Below are 19,559 nucleotides of genomic sequence, written 5' to 3' on the forward strand. Positions count from 1 at the left end.
AATAATTAAATTTAAATTTCAGAGGCTATTGTACCTTTTCTATTAATTTTACAGTTCTGCCTCTTTTTTCTCTTTTTTTTTTTAATGTAATTTATATCTTTCACCTCCTATCAAAGACCAGATATAGGGAAATCAATATTAATTCTATCATGAAGTGACCAGCCATATAATACATCTCTTTATAAGAGTGATTGAGAAGTGCAGGAAAAGGAGGGGGGGTAGTGTGTGTCTCTCTGTCATTAGAGCTCATCCATTCAGCAAAATGGTTCCCCAGAGTATGCCTGTGATATTCATGCCAGCAGTTTTCTCTGTGGTTTCTTAGGATCATGAAATATTACAGTGATCAATAATAGTCTGTAAATGGCAGCCATCTGACTCCACACATCACGTTCCTTTCATTCAGAAGGGTGGAGTACACAGCTCTCTTTCTATATCTCCCAAAACTGTTTTAACTCCCTGATACAAAGGCAAATTGTATTAAAGGAAAAGTTTCATGGAAATGAATGTAAATTAATATTATCCATGACATCTATTTACCCATGTATATGCTGTGATTCAAAAAATAATGATACATTGTACCAGGCTTTCAATTACAGCCCACCATGATCATGATACAATGGGGGTCATTCCGAGTTGATCGCTAGCTGCATTTGTTCGCAACACAGCGATCAGGCAAAAAAATGGCAGTTCTGCGCATGCGTATGCGGCGCAATGCGCACGCGTGACGTACGGGCACAACGAACGATGTCATTTTGCACAGGGTCTAGCGATGCATTTCAGTCGCACTGCTTGCCGCAGAGTGACTGACATGAAGTGGGCGTTTCTGGGTGGCAACTGACCGTTTTCAGGGAGTATGTGGAAAAATGCAGACGTGCCAGGAAAAACGTAGGCGTGGCTGGGTGGGTTTGTGACGTCAAATCCGGAACTGAATAGTTTGAAGTGACTGCAAGCGCTGAGTAGGTTTTGAGCTACTCTGAAACTACACAAAAAATGTTTGTAGCCGCTCTGCGATACAACCGTTCGCACTTATGCTAAGCTAAAATACACTCCCAGTGGGCGGCGGCATAGCGTCTGCACGGCTGCTAAAAACTGCTAGCGCGCGATCAACTCGGAATGACCCCCAATGTACCAAGCTGTCAATGACAGCCTACCATGATCTGCTTAGGATGTGTTATACCTGGCCACATGATCTAATACACAGCAGTTAAAGCTTTTGGAAAAGAGAAGTGGTGCCAGCCAAGTGATACCAGCTACTGTTGAATCTTTTGACAAAGGCACACCTCCCCCACCCCTCCTCCCCCGCAAAGGGCAGTCACTCTGAGCAGAAGGACTTCCGGGTCCTAAACCCAGAAGTCCTTCTATCACAAAAGACAGCTCTATGTTACTGTAAAAAGTATTTTAGTGATTTTTACATTTCTGGAAACTGATGCTTTGTTGTAATTCATGTAATCTCCTTCCCTCCTCCAAAGTCCTTTTAAAATAATATATCACACAAACCATATTAATAAAGCAGAGCCGCATGGAGCTAGAAAACAAACCGTACCATAGAGCTTAGCATTAGGTAAAATGGTACACATTTCAGAACTTCCCATACAGCTTTCTGCTGCGGGGTACACTGGGCTCCACAGGGAATGACATTGGGGTGTAGAGTAGGATCTTGATACGAGGCACCAACAGGCTAAAAGCTTTGACCTTCTTCCCAGAATGCATAGCGTCGCCTCCTCTATAACCCTGTCTCCGTGCTCAGTTTTGTAGTTGGTGCCATGCAGTGCAGGCATACAACAGGTGGACTGTTTTAAGTGAAAAATGAAGACTTCAAAGGCTGCAGCAGAGACACTGTGAGTGTTAGATGTCAGTCAGACATCTCCTGCTGCAGCTACATCATCTCCCCCAGCGGCTCTGTAAACTCCCGCGCCCTGGTTGCCGGGTACTTACAGTGGAGGCTCCGGTTTTCTTCAGTCAGGCACACACACCACCACAGCTCTCCAGGATCATGTGGCCACATTCAGGGAGGCGGTAAGTGGGACCCCAGGCGGGACCCACTGTAAACCGCGATCCGGTGCGGCTGGTGGGAGGCGGGCCGCGCGCGCTGGCATGGACACTGAGGCAGTACAGGGACCCCACTAGACCACCAGGGCAAGGGCACAGGTCGGATTCTCTCAAAAATCCATTTGCTAAGGCCCGCAGTACCCGGTGATGAAGTCCAACAAGGGGATAAGGCTCTGACCTGTAGCCCCTCCCCCAGCCACCGGGCGCCATTTAGAGTAAATGTTCCCGCCCTAGAGCTGCATATCTCTCTCTCCCTCACTCCCTGTCAGCGTTTGGTCGCCATTAGGACAAGCTGAGCTGATCCTGGGACTGTTTGGGCAAATCCTCCTCTGTAAAGCAGCCTGCATGTCAGCGCTGTGCATTTTATAGGACACTTAAGTATTCTACATGTCTGTTGACAGTGTTAGTTAAGAAAAAGTGCATTTAGTCAGAGTTATTTAGTACAAGTACCCTGTGATATACATCCAGTCTTTATTGTGCATTGTTATATCGAGTGTATAGCTATACTTAGTATTACTCTGTATTGCTAGTCCAGTGCAGTTTTATTGCATGTCATAATTTCTGCATTGTACATTGTGACTATGTGTGTGTGCATATAGCTGCTGTGTGACCTCCATTTTGTGTAGCTCACTCAGATTGCTATTCCTATATTCTGTAACCTGAGGGGGCTAAGTGCGTCAGAATTATTACTTAATATACTGTAGGTGTTTCACAAGATATACTTATTGTGTATTTTTCTCTGTGATTTTTAGTCACCATATACCTCTGGAACTCTCTGTTTGTGCTAATACACTACACAGGGGGTTCTTGTCAGGTGTAGTGCTGCTGATATTGTACTGGGTTGCCTTGAATTGAGCTTTCAGACATGTCAGCTACAAGAGGCGACGGAGCTGGGGCTGATCCCACATTGCGTGGTGGTGACGCTGCAGACACATTAGAGGAAAACATAGCAGCAGGGGTTCCCTACACCCCAGTGGGACCGTAGCAACGGGGATGCATAATGACCCACCTTGGGCTTCTTTCTCCACGTTATTGAATACACTGGTAACTAGACTTATGCCCCCTATGGGACCTCCTGTGCCGATGCAACCGCTTATGGTCCCTGCGGTTAATCCGCCATGGGCAGATCAACTGTCCACTCAGTTACAGCAATTGAACCAATCACTGACTAAACAGAAATCTCACCCTCGTCCGTCTAAGACCAAGGGGTCCTCTAAGCGGGCTATTACTTCCTCACAATCCACCAATGTACCAGACACCTCGTCTGATGAGGATGGCGTATATACTGATCCCACAGACACTGATACTGATATTTCAGATGGGGAATCTGTTTCACAGGTGAATGTTCCTGACTTGTTGGCGGCTATCAGGATAATTCTTCAAATTACTGATAACCCAGAGCCTGATACTGCTCCCAAAAAAATGGACAGATTTAAATGTCAGAAAGTGGTTAAACAGGTTTTGCCTTACTCTGACCATTTAGTTGACATATGTCAGGAATCCTCAGAAAATCCAGGAAAGTAATTCACGCCTCACAAGAAGATGCTAGCTCGCTATCCCCTCGCTGCGGAGCTAAGTAAAAATTGGCTGGTGGTATCCTCAGCTCTGCCTGTAACTACCGTCATGTCTCTGAAAGAACCGACGGATAAGCGTGTGGAGGGTTGTTTAAAGGTGATATACACCCTAGCAGGTGCTGCGCATCGGCCCACCATTGCAGCAACTTGGGCTGCTGAAGCTATTGAAGTGTGGGCTCAGGAGTTGGAAGCTGAGCTGCCTTCCAATGTTTCTGATCATGCTAGACAATGTCTATCGAATATTATCACAGCTTCTCATTATGTTAAGGAGGTGGCTTCTGATGCCGGTATTCTGACGCCCAAGGCTTCTACTACGTCCATTTTGGCTCGCCAGATTCTCTGGTTGCGGTCCTGGTCTGTGGATCTGGACTCTTAGAAAACCCTGGAGGTGCTACCTTTTAAGGGAGACATACTCTTCGGAGAAGACCTCAATAAGATAGTGGCTGACTTAGACAAGCTGTTTTAGCAGAGGCTACCTAGTGCTGCTCCTTCGGTACCGAAGGCTAAGAGTACTTCCTTTTGCTCCTTTCGTCCTTCAGGGAAAGCAAAGGGTCAGGCGTACCCGAAACAGGTTCACACTTCCAAACCCACTAAGCCCAAACCTAAACGGGCCTGGGCTGCCCGTCAGCCTGCTTCCAAAAAGGACAAGCCTGCTGCATGATGGGGTGGGCCTCCCTTTGGGGGATACCAAGGTGGGGGGCCGACTTCTAAGGTATAACCAGGAATGGTTGAAGACCACTTCCGATGCCTGGGTACAGGAAGTCGTCACTTGAGGTTATGCCATATCCTTCAAGAATCATCCTCCTCATCGATTTTGCCTGACAGACGTCCCTTTGGATCAGGTGAAGGCAAGAACTCTTCATTCAGTGGTACAGTCCCTCCTGGACACAGGAGTGGTAGTACAGGTGCCTCTGACTCAGAGAGGCAAGGGGTACTATTCACCGTTGTTCCTAGTCCCGAAACCGAATGGGTCATCCCGGCCCATTCTCAACCTCAAGTCCTTGAACAAATTTGTGAGGGTCTCCAAGTTTCGTATGGAAACTCTTCGCTCCTTTGTTCTGGCCTTGGAACCTGGGGATTAGATGGTCTCACTGGACTTACAGGATGCTTACCTACATATTCCCATTGCAATGTCACATCAGCAGTACCTGAGGTTTGCGGTTGGCAACCTCCATTACCAATTTCGGGCATTACCTTTTGGTTAGGCACTCACAACCAGCAGTTGTTCTTGTCTCAGGAGAAGGTCCTGAAACTTCAGGACAGGATTCAACGCTTCCTATCTCATCCGCAAGTGTCGATACATTCGGCGATGCAAGTGCTAGGTCTCGTGGTGTCGGCTTTCGACATGGTGGAGTATGCTCAATTCCATTCCCGCCTTCTACAGAAATTGATTCTTGCCAAGTGGGATGGCCTGCCTCACCGGATCAGGTCTCACATGATCTCCTTTTCTCCGGAGGGCCATCTGTCACTGAGCTGGTGGCTTCAGGGCCAACAATTGAGCAGGGGTCGTCCCTTCTGGATCTCCAACTGGGTCCTTCTGACGACAGATGCCAGTCTGAGAGGTTGGGGCACGGTGTTGGAGCAACACTCCCTTTAGGGTCGGTGGACCAAGGAGGGGTCTCTCCTCCCGATAAACATTCTGGAACTGCGGGCGGTATTCAATGCTCTGAACTTGGCCCAGCATTTAATACAGAACAGACCTGTTCAAGTACATTCGGACAACGCTACTACGGTGGCATACATAAATCATCAAGGCGGCACTCGCAGCCGCATGGCAATGAGGGAAGTATCAAGAATTCTTCAGTGGGCAGAACGCCATCTGCCAGCCATATCGGCAGTGTTCATTCCGGGGTCCTAAACTGGGAAGTGGACTTCCTCAGTCATCAGGATGTACACACCGGAGAGTGGAGCCTCCATCCAGAAGTATTTCAACTCCTCGTGGACAAGTGGGGCCTCCCAGATGTGGACCTGATGGCGTCTCGACACAATCACAAGGTTCCGGTCTTCGGAGCAAGGACAAGGGATCCTCAAGCAGCGTTCGTGGACGCTCTGGCAATTCCATGGAACTTTCGGCTGCCATACGTGTTCCCTCCGGTGTCACTCCTGCCCATAATAATAAGGAAATTCAAGCAAGAAGGAGGAATCCTACTTCTGATCACTCCCACAAGGCCCAGACGGCATTGGTTCTCAGACCTTCAGGGTCTGTTGCTAGAGCGTCCCCTTCTACTTCCGCAGCACCCAGATCTCCTCGTTCAGGGCCCCTGTGTATATCAGGATTTAGCCGGTTGGCTTTGACGGCATGGCTCTTGAAGCTTCCGACTTGAGGGCCAAAGGATTTTCTGAGGCGTTCATTCGATCTATGTTGAAGTCCCGGAAACCGCATTCTGCTCGGATTTATCATTGGGTCTGGAATTCTTACTTTACTTGGTGCGACACTAACAATCATGACGCTTACACGCTTAGTACGGCCAAACTTTTGGCCTTTCTACAACAGGGCCTGGATTTGGGCCTTCGTCTGGCCTCCATCAAGGTTCATATTTCTGCCTTGTCGGTTTGGTTCCAGAGAAAAATTGCGATTTTACCTGATGTTCATACATTCACTCAGGGTGTGTTGTGGATTCAACCTCCTTATGTCTCGCCTGTGGCTCCTTGGGACTTGTCGGTGGTTCTGGAGGCGTTGCAAGGGTCTCTGTTTGAGCCCCTTGAATCTGCAAACCTTAAGTGGCTTTCTCTTAATGTATTGTTTCTGCTGGCTATTGCTTCTGCTAGACGGGTGTCGGATCTGGGTGCCTTGTCTTGTAGGTCCCCATATCTGATTTTTCACCGTGACAGGGCGGTTATTAGAACACATCCCGGGTACTTACCTAAGGTGGTGTCTTCTTTCCACCTTAATCAGGAGATCATGGTTCCAGCCTTTGCCTCTCCTGGCTTGTCTTCCAAAGAGCGGTCTTTGGATGTGGTACGGGCTCTCCGTATCTATGTGAAGAGAACTGCATCCCTTCGGAAGTCTGATTCTCTCTTTGTACTGTTTTCACAAATGTGGCTGGACTGCTCACAAGCAGACCCTGGCCGATGGATTAGAATGGTGATTGCACATGCTTATGTACAGGCTGGCCTTCCAGCTCCTGCTACCATCAAGGCATATTCTACTCAGTCTGTTGGACCTTCTTGGGCGGCCCGCCTTGATGCGTCCCTTGAACAATTGTGCAAGGCGGCTACGTGTTCCTCAGTGAACACGTTCATAAGGTTCTATGCCTTCTATACTTCCGCCTCCCAGGATGCTTCCTTTGGATGCCGGGTTCTTGTGCCCGCTACAGTGCGTCCCCTCCCATGAGGAACTGCTTTAGGACATCACCAATGTCCTTACCTGTGGAGCCCAGTGTACCACGCAGCAGAAAACAAGATTTATGGTAAGAACTTACCATTATTAAATCTCTTTCTGCGAGGTACACTGGGCTCCACAGGGCGGCCACCCTGACGCACTTAGCTTCTTTGGGTTGGTATGGCATTAGTCTCTGACACTTTCTCCTGTCGTGAGAATGTGGTGTATGTGGCTACTAACGGTTGTCGTCTCTTTTACCTGCTACTGCATTGGACTGGTTAACAAAAACTGAGCTCATGTGCACGGAGGCGGGGTTATAGAGGAGGCGATGCTCTGCATTCTGGGAAGAAGGTCAAAGCTTTTAGCCTGTTGGTGCCTCGGATCAATATCCTACTGTACACCCCAATGTCATTCCCTGTGGAGCCCAGTGTACCTCGCAGAAAAAAGATTTAACAACGGTAAGTTCTTACCATAAATCTCATTTTTATGGTCATTATATCGATATTCAAATTGTTGACCCTAGAATAACAATATGGTCTCAATGTCAACAGTGAACATGTCGACATTTACAATGTCAATATTTAGGTTTAGGGAAAACCTGCGGTTAGGTTAGAGCTCTAACACTAGAAAAATGTCATGCCAACTGCCAAAAAACACAATCTCAATATTACCATGTCAACATAGTGTTGTATTTAAAGACAGGTGTATAAAAAAAATAATAGACAATGTAGTTAAATGAATGGTATTTCATTTAATTATAACTATATACAGTGGCTGGCTAGCTTTTCAGTTTCCAGCAGCAGTAGCACTTCTTCAAAAAATTCCAGTAACCTGTAGATATTATTTAGTGTATTTGTGGTAGGAAAGTTTAAGGAAGGTTTGCTTCACTACTAATTACAAATAAAGAACACCTTAATCTGAATACCAAAAGACACATATTGTACTATATTCTTAGTCAGGGGAATGTCCTGTCTAGAATATACAGAAAATAATATTTTTGCAGGTCTTGAATAGATGTGAAGACAGTCCCTGAACCAGTAACTTTCCAAGGTCTTAGGGGCCTATTTATGGATGCGGATGACAGGTGATAAAATTGCCCAAACTCGCACTGCGATAATTGATTACATCGCAGGGATGTATCAATTATCGCATGCAGGAACAGAGCTTGCGGTCAAGCTCTGTCCCTGCGATGCCTCTTCGCAGCATCATCGGGGTATTTTTTGTAAAAAATACCCCGATGTCCTGCTGCGCATGCACCGCCCCATCGACATCGCCACTACCGCCACCGCCCAGTTGACCCCTACGTCGCGACTACCCCCACGCGTCGAAAACCCCATCCAGCAGGATAATATATTCACCTGTCCAGGGAGCCGGTCCGCGCTGCTTCAGGAGGCTGACGGGCGCCGGGTCCTTCTCCTGCGCTGTGACCCCCGGTGCTGTAAAGTACGCTGCGGTTATGCAGTGTCACTTTACTGCACCGGGGTCACATTACAGCATATGGGGGACCCGGTGTTTTGTTTTTTACTTTTTTTTTTTAAATTGTTTATTTTAATTTTCAGGTTATAAACAATACAGCAAGCTCCCCCCACTTGTGGGGTGAGCTGTTTCGTTTAACATTACATTACTAAATGCAGAGATTTAACCTTAAGACAAAGAACATGTGGTTCCCATCATGCAAAGAAACAGTGATGGGTTATGCATCGGGGTAAATAGAGGTTATTCAATTGGATGGGAACCAAAGATTAAACTCGTGACTATAGCATTAAAAAGAAAAAGACTGAAGAGAAAGAGCATGAAAAGCGAGGAGAAGAGACAGGAAAGACGGGGAGGGAATAGAGTAGAAAGGGAGAGGGGACAAAGGTTAGAGAGAGGCCGCCAGTGCGCCCCTGGGTTTCGCTGGTTATGCGCATGGTGCTAATTCAAAATGGAGAGTACTATACGAGGAACACGGAAAGGACATGCTGGGGATACTCCCAGATCTGCTTGTCAGGTTAGGAGATTACAGGAATCATAGCAGGAGAGCCGTCGAGCTCCCGGGGGATCGTATTCTATGTGCGGGAGCTTGTGAGTCGAACCATAGTTCCCAGATCAGAAGAAACTGGAAAGATCTGTTATGGAGGTATGCAGTTATTTTTTCCATGCTTGCAAAGTACCATACTTTATTGATGACCTGTTGTATAGGGGGGGGCTCCCTCTTTTTCCATTGGAGGGCAATTGAGCACCTGGCCGCGTTTAAGATCTGTGTCAGTAATTTACCGGAGTTCGGAGGTGCGTTAGTAACGGGGAGACCTAGTAGGAAGGACCAAGGGTCTTTGCATACCCGGGTCTGGAGCACTGCACTCAGCAGGTGTGCAACTGAGTCCCAAAATAGCATGATTTTGGGGCACGTCCACCATATGTGGAGGAAAGAACCATGCCCACCGCACCCTCTCCAACACATGGGCGAAGAGGAGGGAAATATCTTGTGGAGTCTAGAGGGGACTAAATACCACCTATATAAGATTTTATATGCATTTTCCTTAACTAATGTTGAGATAGAGGATTTCGCGACCGCAGTGAAGATATCTGACCAATCATAATCAGCCGGCATCGGACCAAGGTCCCGTTCCCACTGGAGTATAAAAGCCGGGATCGCCGGCTGACCCCTTGTTTGTAGAAGGGAGTACAGCAGGGAGATGATTCCTCGGGTAAGCAGTTTGTGATAACAATAGGACTCCAGGGTGGAGTGGTTGGAATGGGGATGAGTTCAGTAAAGAAGAGACAAAGTGTCTCACCTGGAGATAGGTGAAAGGGTTCGCTTCCGGGAAGTCGTGTTTTGACATGATTTCCGGTAAAGGTGCACAGATACCTTCGGACAGCACGTCCAGAACAAAGCGAATGTTATGATTCGACCATGGACGTGAGCCGGTCCTAGACTGGCCCGGGGTGAAGGAAGGGTTGTCCCATAAGGGAGTAAGCGCAGAGGGGAATGATAACATGTGAAAGTGGCGCGTGCAATAGTCCCGGAACTGGCAAGTGAATTCCATAACAGGGTGGAGTTGCAAATGGGGAGATCTAGCTTTAGGAGGGGATAAGAGTAGAGACGATAGAGATGGAGTGTGGCTGAGCGCCGTTTCCAACTGAAGCCAATGTATGGACTGCGGAGGGGCGAACCAAGCCACCGCTTGGCTGAGATGGGTAGCCAGATAGTAAAGACGGATATCTGGGAAGCCTCTGCCCCCCTCCTACACTGGTTTGCGTAGGGTAGAGAACCCTATCCTAGGGACTTTGTTTCTCCACACAAAACGGAGCAACCATGAATGAATTTGTGCCAGCACAGAATCCGGGACTTTCACTGGCAGCGTCTGAAACAAATAAAGGAGGCGGGGGATAATATTCATTTTCAGAGCTACAACACGACCCAGCCAGGATATAATCAGTGATTGCCATTTATGAAGATCGGCTTTAAGGTTTTTAAGCAATGGCGAGAAGTTTTCCTTAAACAAGTCTCCATAGCGGCCCGTAATATAGACCCCCAGATATCGAATTTTGGAAGCGCACCAGGAGAATTTAAAGTTGTTTCGCATGTGGGATAGTCAGGAAGGGGGGATGTGGAAGGGGAGAGCTTCCGTCTTGGACCAATTAACTTTGTACCCCGATACATTTCCGTATTCAGACAGAAGTGTAAAAAGGTTCGGCAGTGAGGTGTGCGGTGAAGAAAGTGATAGGAGGACGTCGTCTGCGAACAAGGAGATCTTGTAAACAGAATCCCTCACCTCCAGCCCTCCAATATCGGGTGATGCTCGGATGCGTGCTGCTAATGGCTCTATTACTAAGGCAAAAATCAGGGGCGAGAGTGGGCAGCCCTGTCTGGTTCTGTTAAAGATGTCCAGAGGGTCTGACTGCACTCCATTCACAGAGACCCTGGCGGAAGGGGTCGTGTACAAGGCTTGGATCCCTGCAAGGAATTCCCCCTGAAAACCAAAATGAGCAAGGGTTTCAAACATGAAGGGCCATCCTATCCTGTCAAACGCTATCTCCGCGTCCAGAGAGAGCAAGAGAGCAGGAGTGTGTGTGAGGTTGATGTAGTGAGCCAGGCTAACAACTCGTCTCGTGTTGTCTCGGGCTTGACGGCCGGGAATAAATCCTACCTGGTCATTATGGATAAGGTGGGGTAAGACACTATTTAGACGAAGGGCTAATATTTTTGCATAGATCTTGATATCGGAGTTAAGTAGCGAAATAGGTCTATAGTTAGCGCAGTTGGATGTGTCCTTGCCCTCCTTGGGAATGACTATGATCTTAGCCTCCAGTGCCGATTTGGAAAAAGATGCTCCCCGTAAAACGGCATTGAAGAGGGCTGAGAGGTGAGGCGTAAGCTGGGGGAGAAAAGTCTTGTAATAGGCGGCCATAAAGCCGTCTGGGCCAGGAGCTTTGTTAAGTTTTAGGGTTTTGACAACAGTGGCAATTTCTTCATCGGATATCTTTGAGTTCAGTTCGGCCGAAACCGATGAGCTCAGACATGGTAGCTGGCAGTGGGATAGGAAAGTGCGAATGGCATCAAGAAAGTCCGGGTTCGACTGATTGGTCTTATGGGCGTTGTACAACGTCTCGTAGAAGCGAGAGAAGGTTTCAGATATATGTTTGGGATCCCTGGTTTTCTTACCAGAGGAAGACTGGATAGACAGAACGTTGTTCCTTGCGAGCTTAGCCCGAAGTCTAGAGGCTAGCAGCCGATCAGCTTTATCCCCTTTTTCGTAAAAGGATTGGTTGAGCCACTTCAAGCTGGTCTCCACCTTCGCCGTCAGGAGCATGTTTAATTCACCCCTGGCTGCGGATAGGGAAGCGAGGTCTACTTCGGACCCTGTTTTTTTGTGTTTCAGTGAAAGGGAATTAACCATGTCCGAGAGTTCCCGGATGCGTTTGGATCTGGCCTTCTTATTGTAAGAAGAGGTTCTGATCAGGCATCCACGTATTACCGCTTTGTGGGCGTCCCATAATAACATAGGAGGAACAGACGGAGATGCGTTTGTCTCAAAGTAACGGGAAATTTCGGTGGCTATATGGGCTTTCGTTTGGGGATTAAGAAGGAGTCTGTCATTCAACCTCCACACAGGGTGGCGAGCAGGAGGATGTGGACCCGGGATGTCTACGGTAACCGGGCCGTGGTCTGACCACGTGCTAGGGTAAATGGAGGTATCGAGGATACATTGAGCAGGTTCCGAACTCAGGAAAATCATGTGATGTCCAGGTGGTTAGCAAAGAGTACAGAGACCCCTTTCTTTTACGTATGGGGTCGCAGGCATGGAAAGTGTGTGGGAAGAATTTTGACCTAAGTTCCGGGTGTGACTTACCAGAGAAGTGGGTCTCTTGTAGGAAAACGATGTCGCCTCTAAGTTGTTTAAGGGACTGAAATAAGAGAGAGCGCTTGCGCGGGCTATTCAGACCTTTTGTGTTCAGGGTGATTATTCTAAGAACCATGGTATAAAAGCGGAGTACTCTTCATGTGGAAGCGCACCAGCGGGACTCCGAAAGAAAGGGGGGAAGGGAAAGGATAGAAGATCAGAGAGAGATGAGGAGAAGGGGTAGGAGAACAGATGAAGAACCGGCATATATTAAGACCAGTAACTAGAAGACAGAGAAAATCCATTCTCATTAGTCGGACCTAAGTAAGGAGCAGACCCGCGGGTCCAGTTCGTCCGACGTCGACCTTGGAGGTCGAATGGGGGGTGGATGAACCCAGCTGCTCGGAGAGGAGACCTGGTCCCTTGTGTGAACAAACTCAGTTTAAGTGTACATATTGCAAATAGTAAGCAAAGGGAGCTAAAAGGGGAGGGAGGAGGGAGGGGAGGGATGAAAACAGCATTAATAGGACTGGGGGTAGACATGGTATGGTAACAACAGAGCAACAGCGGTAACATTAAAACCTGCTTGAAGTAAGGAGAGAAGGCTCGGCCCAGACGGGTCACCCGGGACCGGCGCCCACGCGGACAGCCACGAAGAACCCCGGCCCCGAGGGCCCGGACAGGCCCCCCCACAACAGGTTCAACAAGGCAGTAAACAGTAAACAGTAGCTCAACAGAGGGCTCTACCCCTCGTGGGAATCTCGGCACAGCGCAGAGAGACCCCTTCAAACTAGGTAGAGAAGGTTCGGCCCAGTCGGGCCACCCGGGACTGGAGCCCACGCGGCCGGCCGCGAGGAACCCCGGCCCCGGGGGCCCGACCAGGTCCCCCCCACAATAATCCCATCAAGGCAATATACGGTAAACATTAGCTAAACAGAGGGCCCTACACCATACCGGAATCCCGGCACAGCGCAGGGAGACCCCCCGAGGTCCAATTGAGAGCCTGTGTGGGTATCAAGTCCCCATAGGAACAGCCACTTGTGACGAGTCATGTATCTGGGGAGGTATGAGACGCCGCTCCGACGGTGACCCAGTTTGGGGATGGGGCTGTGAGGGAGGGGGAGGTGTTGACTGGGAGAGAACGTTGAGGGGAAGTGGTCGGGGGCCGGAGATGTTCAATTGACGGAGTAGCTGAAGGGCCTCGTCAGGGGACCTGGCAGAGAGGAATTTGCCATCCGCTCTGACTTGGAGGGCAAAGGGAAAGCCCCACCTATATCTGATGTTGTTGTCCCTCAGGGTTTTGGTTATGTCCTTTAGCTCCCTCCTTCTATTTAACGTAACCGGTGACAGGTCCTGAAAAATTGAGAGGTCAGAGCCTTCGAAAGAGATGGTCGGGGACCTCCGGGCTTTGGCGTAGACTTGGTCTTTAACAACAAAGTAGTGAAAACGTAGAATTACGTCTCTCTGTGTTTTAGCGTCTTGAGATCTAGGGTGCAGAGCCCTGTGAGCTCTGTCAAGGAGTAGCATATCATCCGGAACGGAGGGAGCAAGTGAGCGAAAGAGGCGGAGTAGGTAATCCGTGAGGTGGGTTTGCTCCACCGTCTCGGGGACGTTACGGATTCTAAGGTTGTTCCGACGGCCTCTGTTGTCCAAATCTTCTTGTTTATCCGCTAGTAGCATAACATCTGTACGCATTTGAGTCATCTCCTGTTCTGATTCTTGTTGGAAGGCGATAAGCTCCTCTTGTTTCCTTTCAATAGCATCAACCCTGGAGCCCAGGCTGTCCACGTCCGTTTTCAGACCCGAGATAGCATCCTGTACCTCCGCACGTATTGATTTTTTAATATTGTGCATTTCGGTCAGGAGAAGGGCGACGTCCGCTTTGGTAGCGGGGGTGAAGGAAGAGTCATCATCTGAGTCTCGATCAGACGTCGCTGAAGTGAGAGGAGGCGAGGATGCTTTCCGGGTAGAAGATGGAGCAGAGTTCTTGAAGTAGCCCACCAGATTATGGGCGTTCGATTTTTCCCCCCCTTTAGGCATAGTGGCGGTGAGAAGTGAGATAGATTGGTAGTCAACACCTGGGCAGGGGCGGGGGAGCTCCTATAGCATTAGAGTCACACACGGGATCGGGTGCATTATGTGTCGAGATCACATGGTAGGCGCTTCACATAGGATGGTCAGAAGAGCCCAGTCGGGTTGTGCAGGTCCGAGAGGTCCCGTTTTGTAGGTTGGAGTATCACAGCCCCTCCGAGGTATTTTTGGGCGTAGTAGCTCCAGCCCGTGGGAGCTCAGTTGGGCCGTGGTTGGGTATATTAAGGGAGCGAGGGCAGGTGCAGGGTAAGGTGGTCACTTCGTAGCAAAACCGTAAGCTTTCCCGCGGTTTGATGCGATGCACGGCTGTGCAGAGGTTTGGAGCTCAGGGGCCCAAGTAGGGGTTTAGAGGGTTAAGGTGAGCCGTATCCCCCACAGCCTGTAGATCAACGGGGTATCCAGATGATATGTGCTTCACCTCCAAAATGGCCGCCGGGTTTCTCGGAGCCCCGCCGAGCCGCACGATACTCGTCTCTGTCCACGGCCCAGGGAACAGGCAGGAGTAGCAGGGAGGCCTCCTCCGGCATGCACAACGGCCAGCAGCGTGACCGGGAGCGGGGGCAGAGGCCGCAGATCCAATTTGTAGCAATCGCGGGTCCTTCCTCGTAATCTAGGCCCCGGTCTGAGGACAGCTGGAAGGCCGCAACTAGCGGGGGTCCCCGGGTCTGCTCCCCGGAGCCGGTCACCGCCCGCGACACGATATGGGGCCGTGGGGAGAGGGAGGAAGGAGCTCCGATGTAAGGTTGGTGCGCCCCAGCAAGGGGGGACTTACCCACTGCACGGAGCCGCCGCCGTCAACCGCGCCCGGCCCCGAAGGCAGCCGCAGGACCACCAGGGGAAGCCTCCGGCACTGGGGATATCGTCTCCGTCCGCTCTGGAGTATGAGCTCGCCTTCCTGGACTCCTCCGCCAGTCAGCCCGCCCAGCTACGCTTCCGGTGGGGACGGGGGTCGCACTCCAGTCCCCGGCTTCATATGGAGGGGAAGGCCACAACCTGCAGGAGCCCTAAAAAAGGTCTCCCCGGCTCCGCAGCCGAAACCCTCCTGTGCTAGAAGTTCAAGGGAGTAGATACACTGGGGTATAGGCGTTCGTCGGCCAGTAAAGCACTTTTTAGGGCAGATAAATGGCCAGGGCCAGCGGGAGCTCACACCAAACAACTCCTCTCTGCTTGCAAGCCAGGCCACGCCCCCTGTTTTTTTACTTTTTTGATTTTATTTTTACACTGTGATCAGCTTGTGTGTCCATAGGCCCAACCTCTTGAAGGGTTAATGGTCCCGTTCCCTGCTGACAGGACACTAGCTCCTGAGGGAACTATTCGCAAGCCCCACCACGGCAAGCATACATTCCCGCAGCACGCCGCCACCCCTAACAGATCCAGAAGAAAGAAGATTGGTGAATAGTAAGCTGGTGTCCGGGTTACAGAGCCGGCCCTAACCAATATGATGCCCTAGGCAAGATTTGGGCTGGTGCCCCCTAGCACCACCGCTGGTTCTGCCTCTGACCTTGCACCTCTTTCCCAGCACCATCACCCCTCACCCATAGCAGTCCCTATTTTGGTGTTTGTACCCCCTATATTTTAAATAGGAACAATTCGCACATTTGGCGCATAGCCCAAAAAGGGGTGTGTTTTTTCTGGCAAGGGGCATGGCCACACAATAGTAACCCCAATTCCAATTACGCCACACGGTACTGCAACTTTTTTCACATTTTATCATGTGATAGTGTCCATAATTCATATTACATCCCACAGTAGTATCACTTACCTTATAACCGTTACTCCTCACAGTAGAACCCCTTATTCACATTACATCACACTGAATTGCTCCTTATTCACACTACACCACACCCTATTGCTCTTTATTTACATTAGACGACACAGTAGAGCCCTTTCTATACGCAACGCCACATAGTAGAGCACCTTATACACATAATGCCACACATTAGTAATGCATTTATACACAATTCCACACAGTAATGCCCCTTACACATATGAGACACATTAATGTCCTTATAAACATAATGCACCTTACACATTATGACAACCTTTATTAATGCCCTTTTACACATAATGTCCCTTACACATATGCCGCACATTATTAATGCCCTTATACACATAATGACACACATAGTACCCCCTACACATTTGCTGCACATTATTAGTGCCCCTATACACATAATGACACACATACAGTAGTACCCTGTTACACATATGCCACACATTATTAATGCCCTTATACACATAATGACACACATAGTGCCCCTTTACACATATGTTGCACATTATTAATGCATTTTTACATGAACACATAATGCTCCTTACACATATTCCAAACACTACTGCACAACCAACCCACTAACATGCACACAGCACTCACACTGCCACTAACACTGTGACCTCTGCCTCTGCTTGGTTACAGATGTGTCCTCATAAATCTTGCCTCAATGCTAATGTTGGGCACCTTTTTTATGAAAATGCATCTTATTTGCATTGCTATGTGGCTAGGATGCACAAGCAGCTTCTGCTGATTAAACTGATATGCAGCATGCCTATATTCTGTGTGAGACTGTGGCTGTATCTGCATATGAAATGCTACATACAGAATATAGGCATGCCGCATATCATTTTAATCAGCAGAAGCTGCTGATGCCCCTAGGCATATCAAATGCCCTAGGCAATTGCCTAGTTTGCCTATGCCTGTGGCCGGCTCTGCCTGGTTAGCAGGTCGCCGGCCATTATGGCGGCATGAGGGTACGGAGATGCATGGCTTCTAACCGGGGCAGATTGCGTCTCCAGACTCAGTACACAACTGCGTCTCAGTATACCGTACACAGTACCCACACTGGCAAACAAAGCCTTAAAACAGTTCTGTTTCCATTTTAAGCACAAATTATCTCAGCCAATATAAAAAAAGCGGGAAGACCGCGTGCCCTTGAAGGGGCGGGGCTTCACTATGAGAGGATCCAGCAGCTCACCAGCGCCATTTTCCCTCTGTAGTGGACACAGACGCTGACTGACATGGATGCTCAGCTCCTCCGGTGCGACTCCAGATTACCTCAACGGTACCAGGGGGTCATAGCAGGGGGGGAGCGATTATTAGTGTACTAAGTCCCCAATCTGGGTACTTACTCTACGACCCGGCTAAGCTTGGTATTAGCAATAAGGGTGCGGTGTGCTGGCTCCAAATACCACTGTGTCTCCCTGGAAGGGCTCTTTGTGGGTTAATTGTGTTTTTAACCTTTCCGGTGTGTGTGCTGTTTTACAATATGTCAGGCAAAGAGTGTGTTTCATGTACGGCAGAGTGTTCCTTTTCCCCAGGGAGCTCACTACTATATACTCAGTGTAGTGCACCTTCTTAGGCTAGCGGGGCTGAACCAGCGTGGCTGGATTACATTAAAGGAATGATTTCCAATATTTCTAATAAATTGGCCCGCAATGAGAAAGAGACGCAATACTTAAGACAGTCTATGGATGAGTTATGAACAGAGACTCAGTCCCCAAACCAGCGTCTCAGTACCCTACCATTGTCCACAAAAGTGAACTCTGGCTCATGTCCTGCAGTCTGACTCTGATGCTGAAGGGTCAGAGGGGAGGTGGATACAGAAGGAGGGGATGCTGCTCTGTCACAGGGAATGTAGAAATAAGGATAGAAGACTCTTGTGCGGGCGCACTCGTTTTTGTATCAAAGTATGTTGAATGGGTGATTTAAAACCAAATTTTATTTATATTCATAAAATATTGTAGTATCCCACAATTATGTATACACGAGGTCGCAGTTGAGATATGCTGCTACATATAACAGTTAAAAAAAAAAGATTAGAGTTAAAATATATTCTGGTTATCTATATCAATGATAGATTGATGAGAGGCTGCAGACACTGTCAGAACTGCAACATAGGCCCTCATTCCGAGTTGTTCGCTCGCTAGCTGCTTTTAGCAGCATTGCACACGCTAGGCCGCCGCCCTCTGGGAGTGTATCTTCGCTTAGCAGAATTGCGAACAAAAGAGTAGCAGAATTGCAAATAAATAATTCTTAGCAGTTTCTGAGTAGCTCGAGACTTACTCCTACACTGCAATCAGCTCAGCCCGTTTCGTTCCTGGTTTGACGTCACAAACACGCCCTGCGTTCGGCCAGCCACTCCCCCGTTTCTCCAGCCACTCCTGCGTTTTATCCTGGCACGCCTGCGTTTTTCCGCACACTCCCAGAAAACGATCAGTTTCCGCCCAGAAACACCCACTTCCTGTCAATCACACTCCGATCACTTCAACGATGAAAATTCTTCGTTCGGACGTGAGTAAATCTACTAAGTTTTGCGCTAAATTACTTAGCGCATGCGCACTGCATACCATGTGCACTGCGTACCATGCGCATGCGCATTTTTGCCTTAATCGCTCCGTTGCGAAAACTGGCAACAAGCGAACAACTCGGAATGACCCCCATTGTCTCATCACACCAGTACAAGCAATGCTTGTGTTAATGGGACCTCAATGGGTTAAAGTCACAGATTAGAATTACAGGACCTTTAATATCCAAAGGCCATTATCCTTATTAGTATTAGCATAACAATATGTGATAGACCCTAACCAGTCGGTCGCTTATGGGTAGTAAAGAGAAAAACAACTGTTCAGAATCTGCGCATAAACTGCAGATTTAGAACAGAAGGAAGAAAATAATGGTGATCCTGCTGTTAGTGTTAAGTCAGGAACAGATTGTAGTGTATGCTACTACATGTAGTATTCCCTGGGGGCCACCCTTCCAGGTACTAACCATGCCCAACACCGTTTAGCTTCCAAGATCAGATGAGATTGGGCGTATACAATGTGGTATGATAGTAGACACAATTACACATTCCTGACCACTATTGAGAGTGCACCTGAAATGACATCTCAGGGTATCCCTGAGAGAGAAACAGAAGGAATTCACAGATTTGTGAAATGTGGATCTGCTGTCTGCGTTAGACAGAGAATCCTCTGAATCGTGGATGAGAGTCCACAAAGTAGGAAAAGGAGAAAGAAATAATGCCAGATTCCTAGGTATATCTACAGAAATACCGTACTATGATTAGGATTATGTTGGTAACTCTCCTAGGCTAAAAAATGCAAGATACCAGATTTTTGAAAACGTTGAAAAGAAATGAAATGTATCATCACAATAATAAAACTCAAGATGCAAATTGTGTGGATGAACCACGAGGCATGAAA

At 48.5% G+C, this 19,559-nt stretch overlaps 1 pseudogene; it reads right to left on the reverse strand.

The window, feature by feature from the left end:
- Nucleotides 1-19,076: 19,076 nt before the first annotated feature.
- Nucleotides 19,077-19,195, reverse strand: LOC134897242 (5S ribosomal RNA; annotated as a pseudogene).
- Nucleotides 19,196-19,559: the final 364 nt, after the last annotated feature.

This window comes from Pseudophryne corroboree, chromosome 3 (genome assembly GCF_028390025.1).
Source record: "Pseudophryne corroboree isolate aPseCor3 chromosome 3, aPseCor3.hap2, whole genome shotgun sequence".
NCBI classification, from domain to species: domain Eukaryota; kingdom Metazoa; phylum Chordata; class Amphibia; order Anura; family Myobatrachidae; genus Pseudophryne; species Pseudophryne corroboree.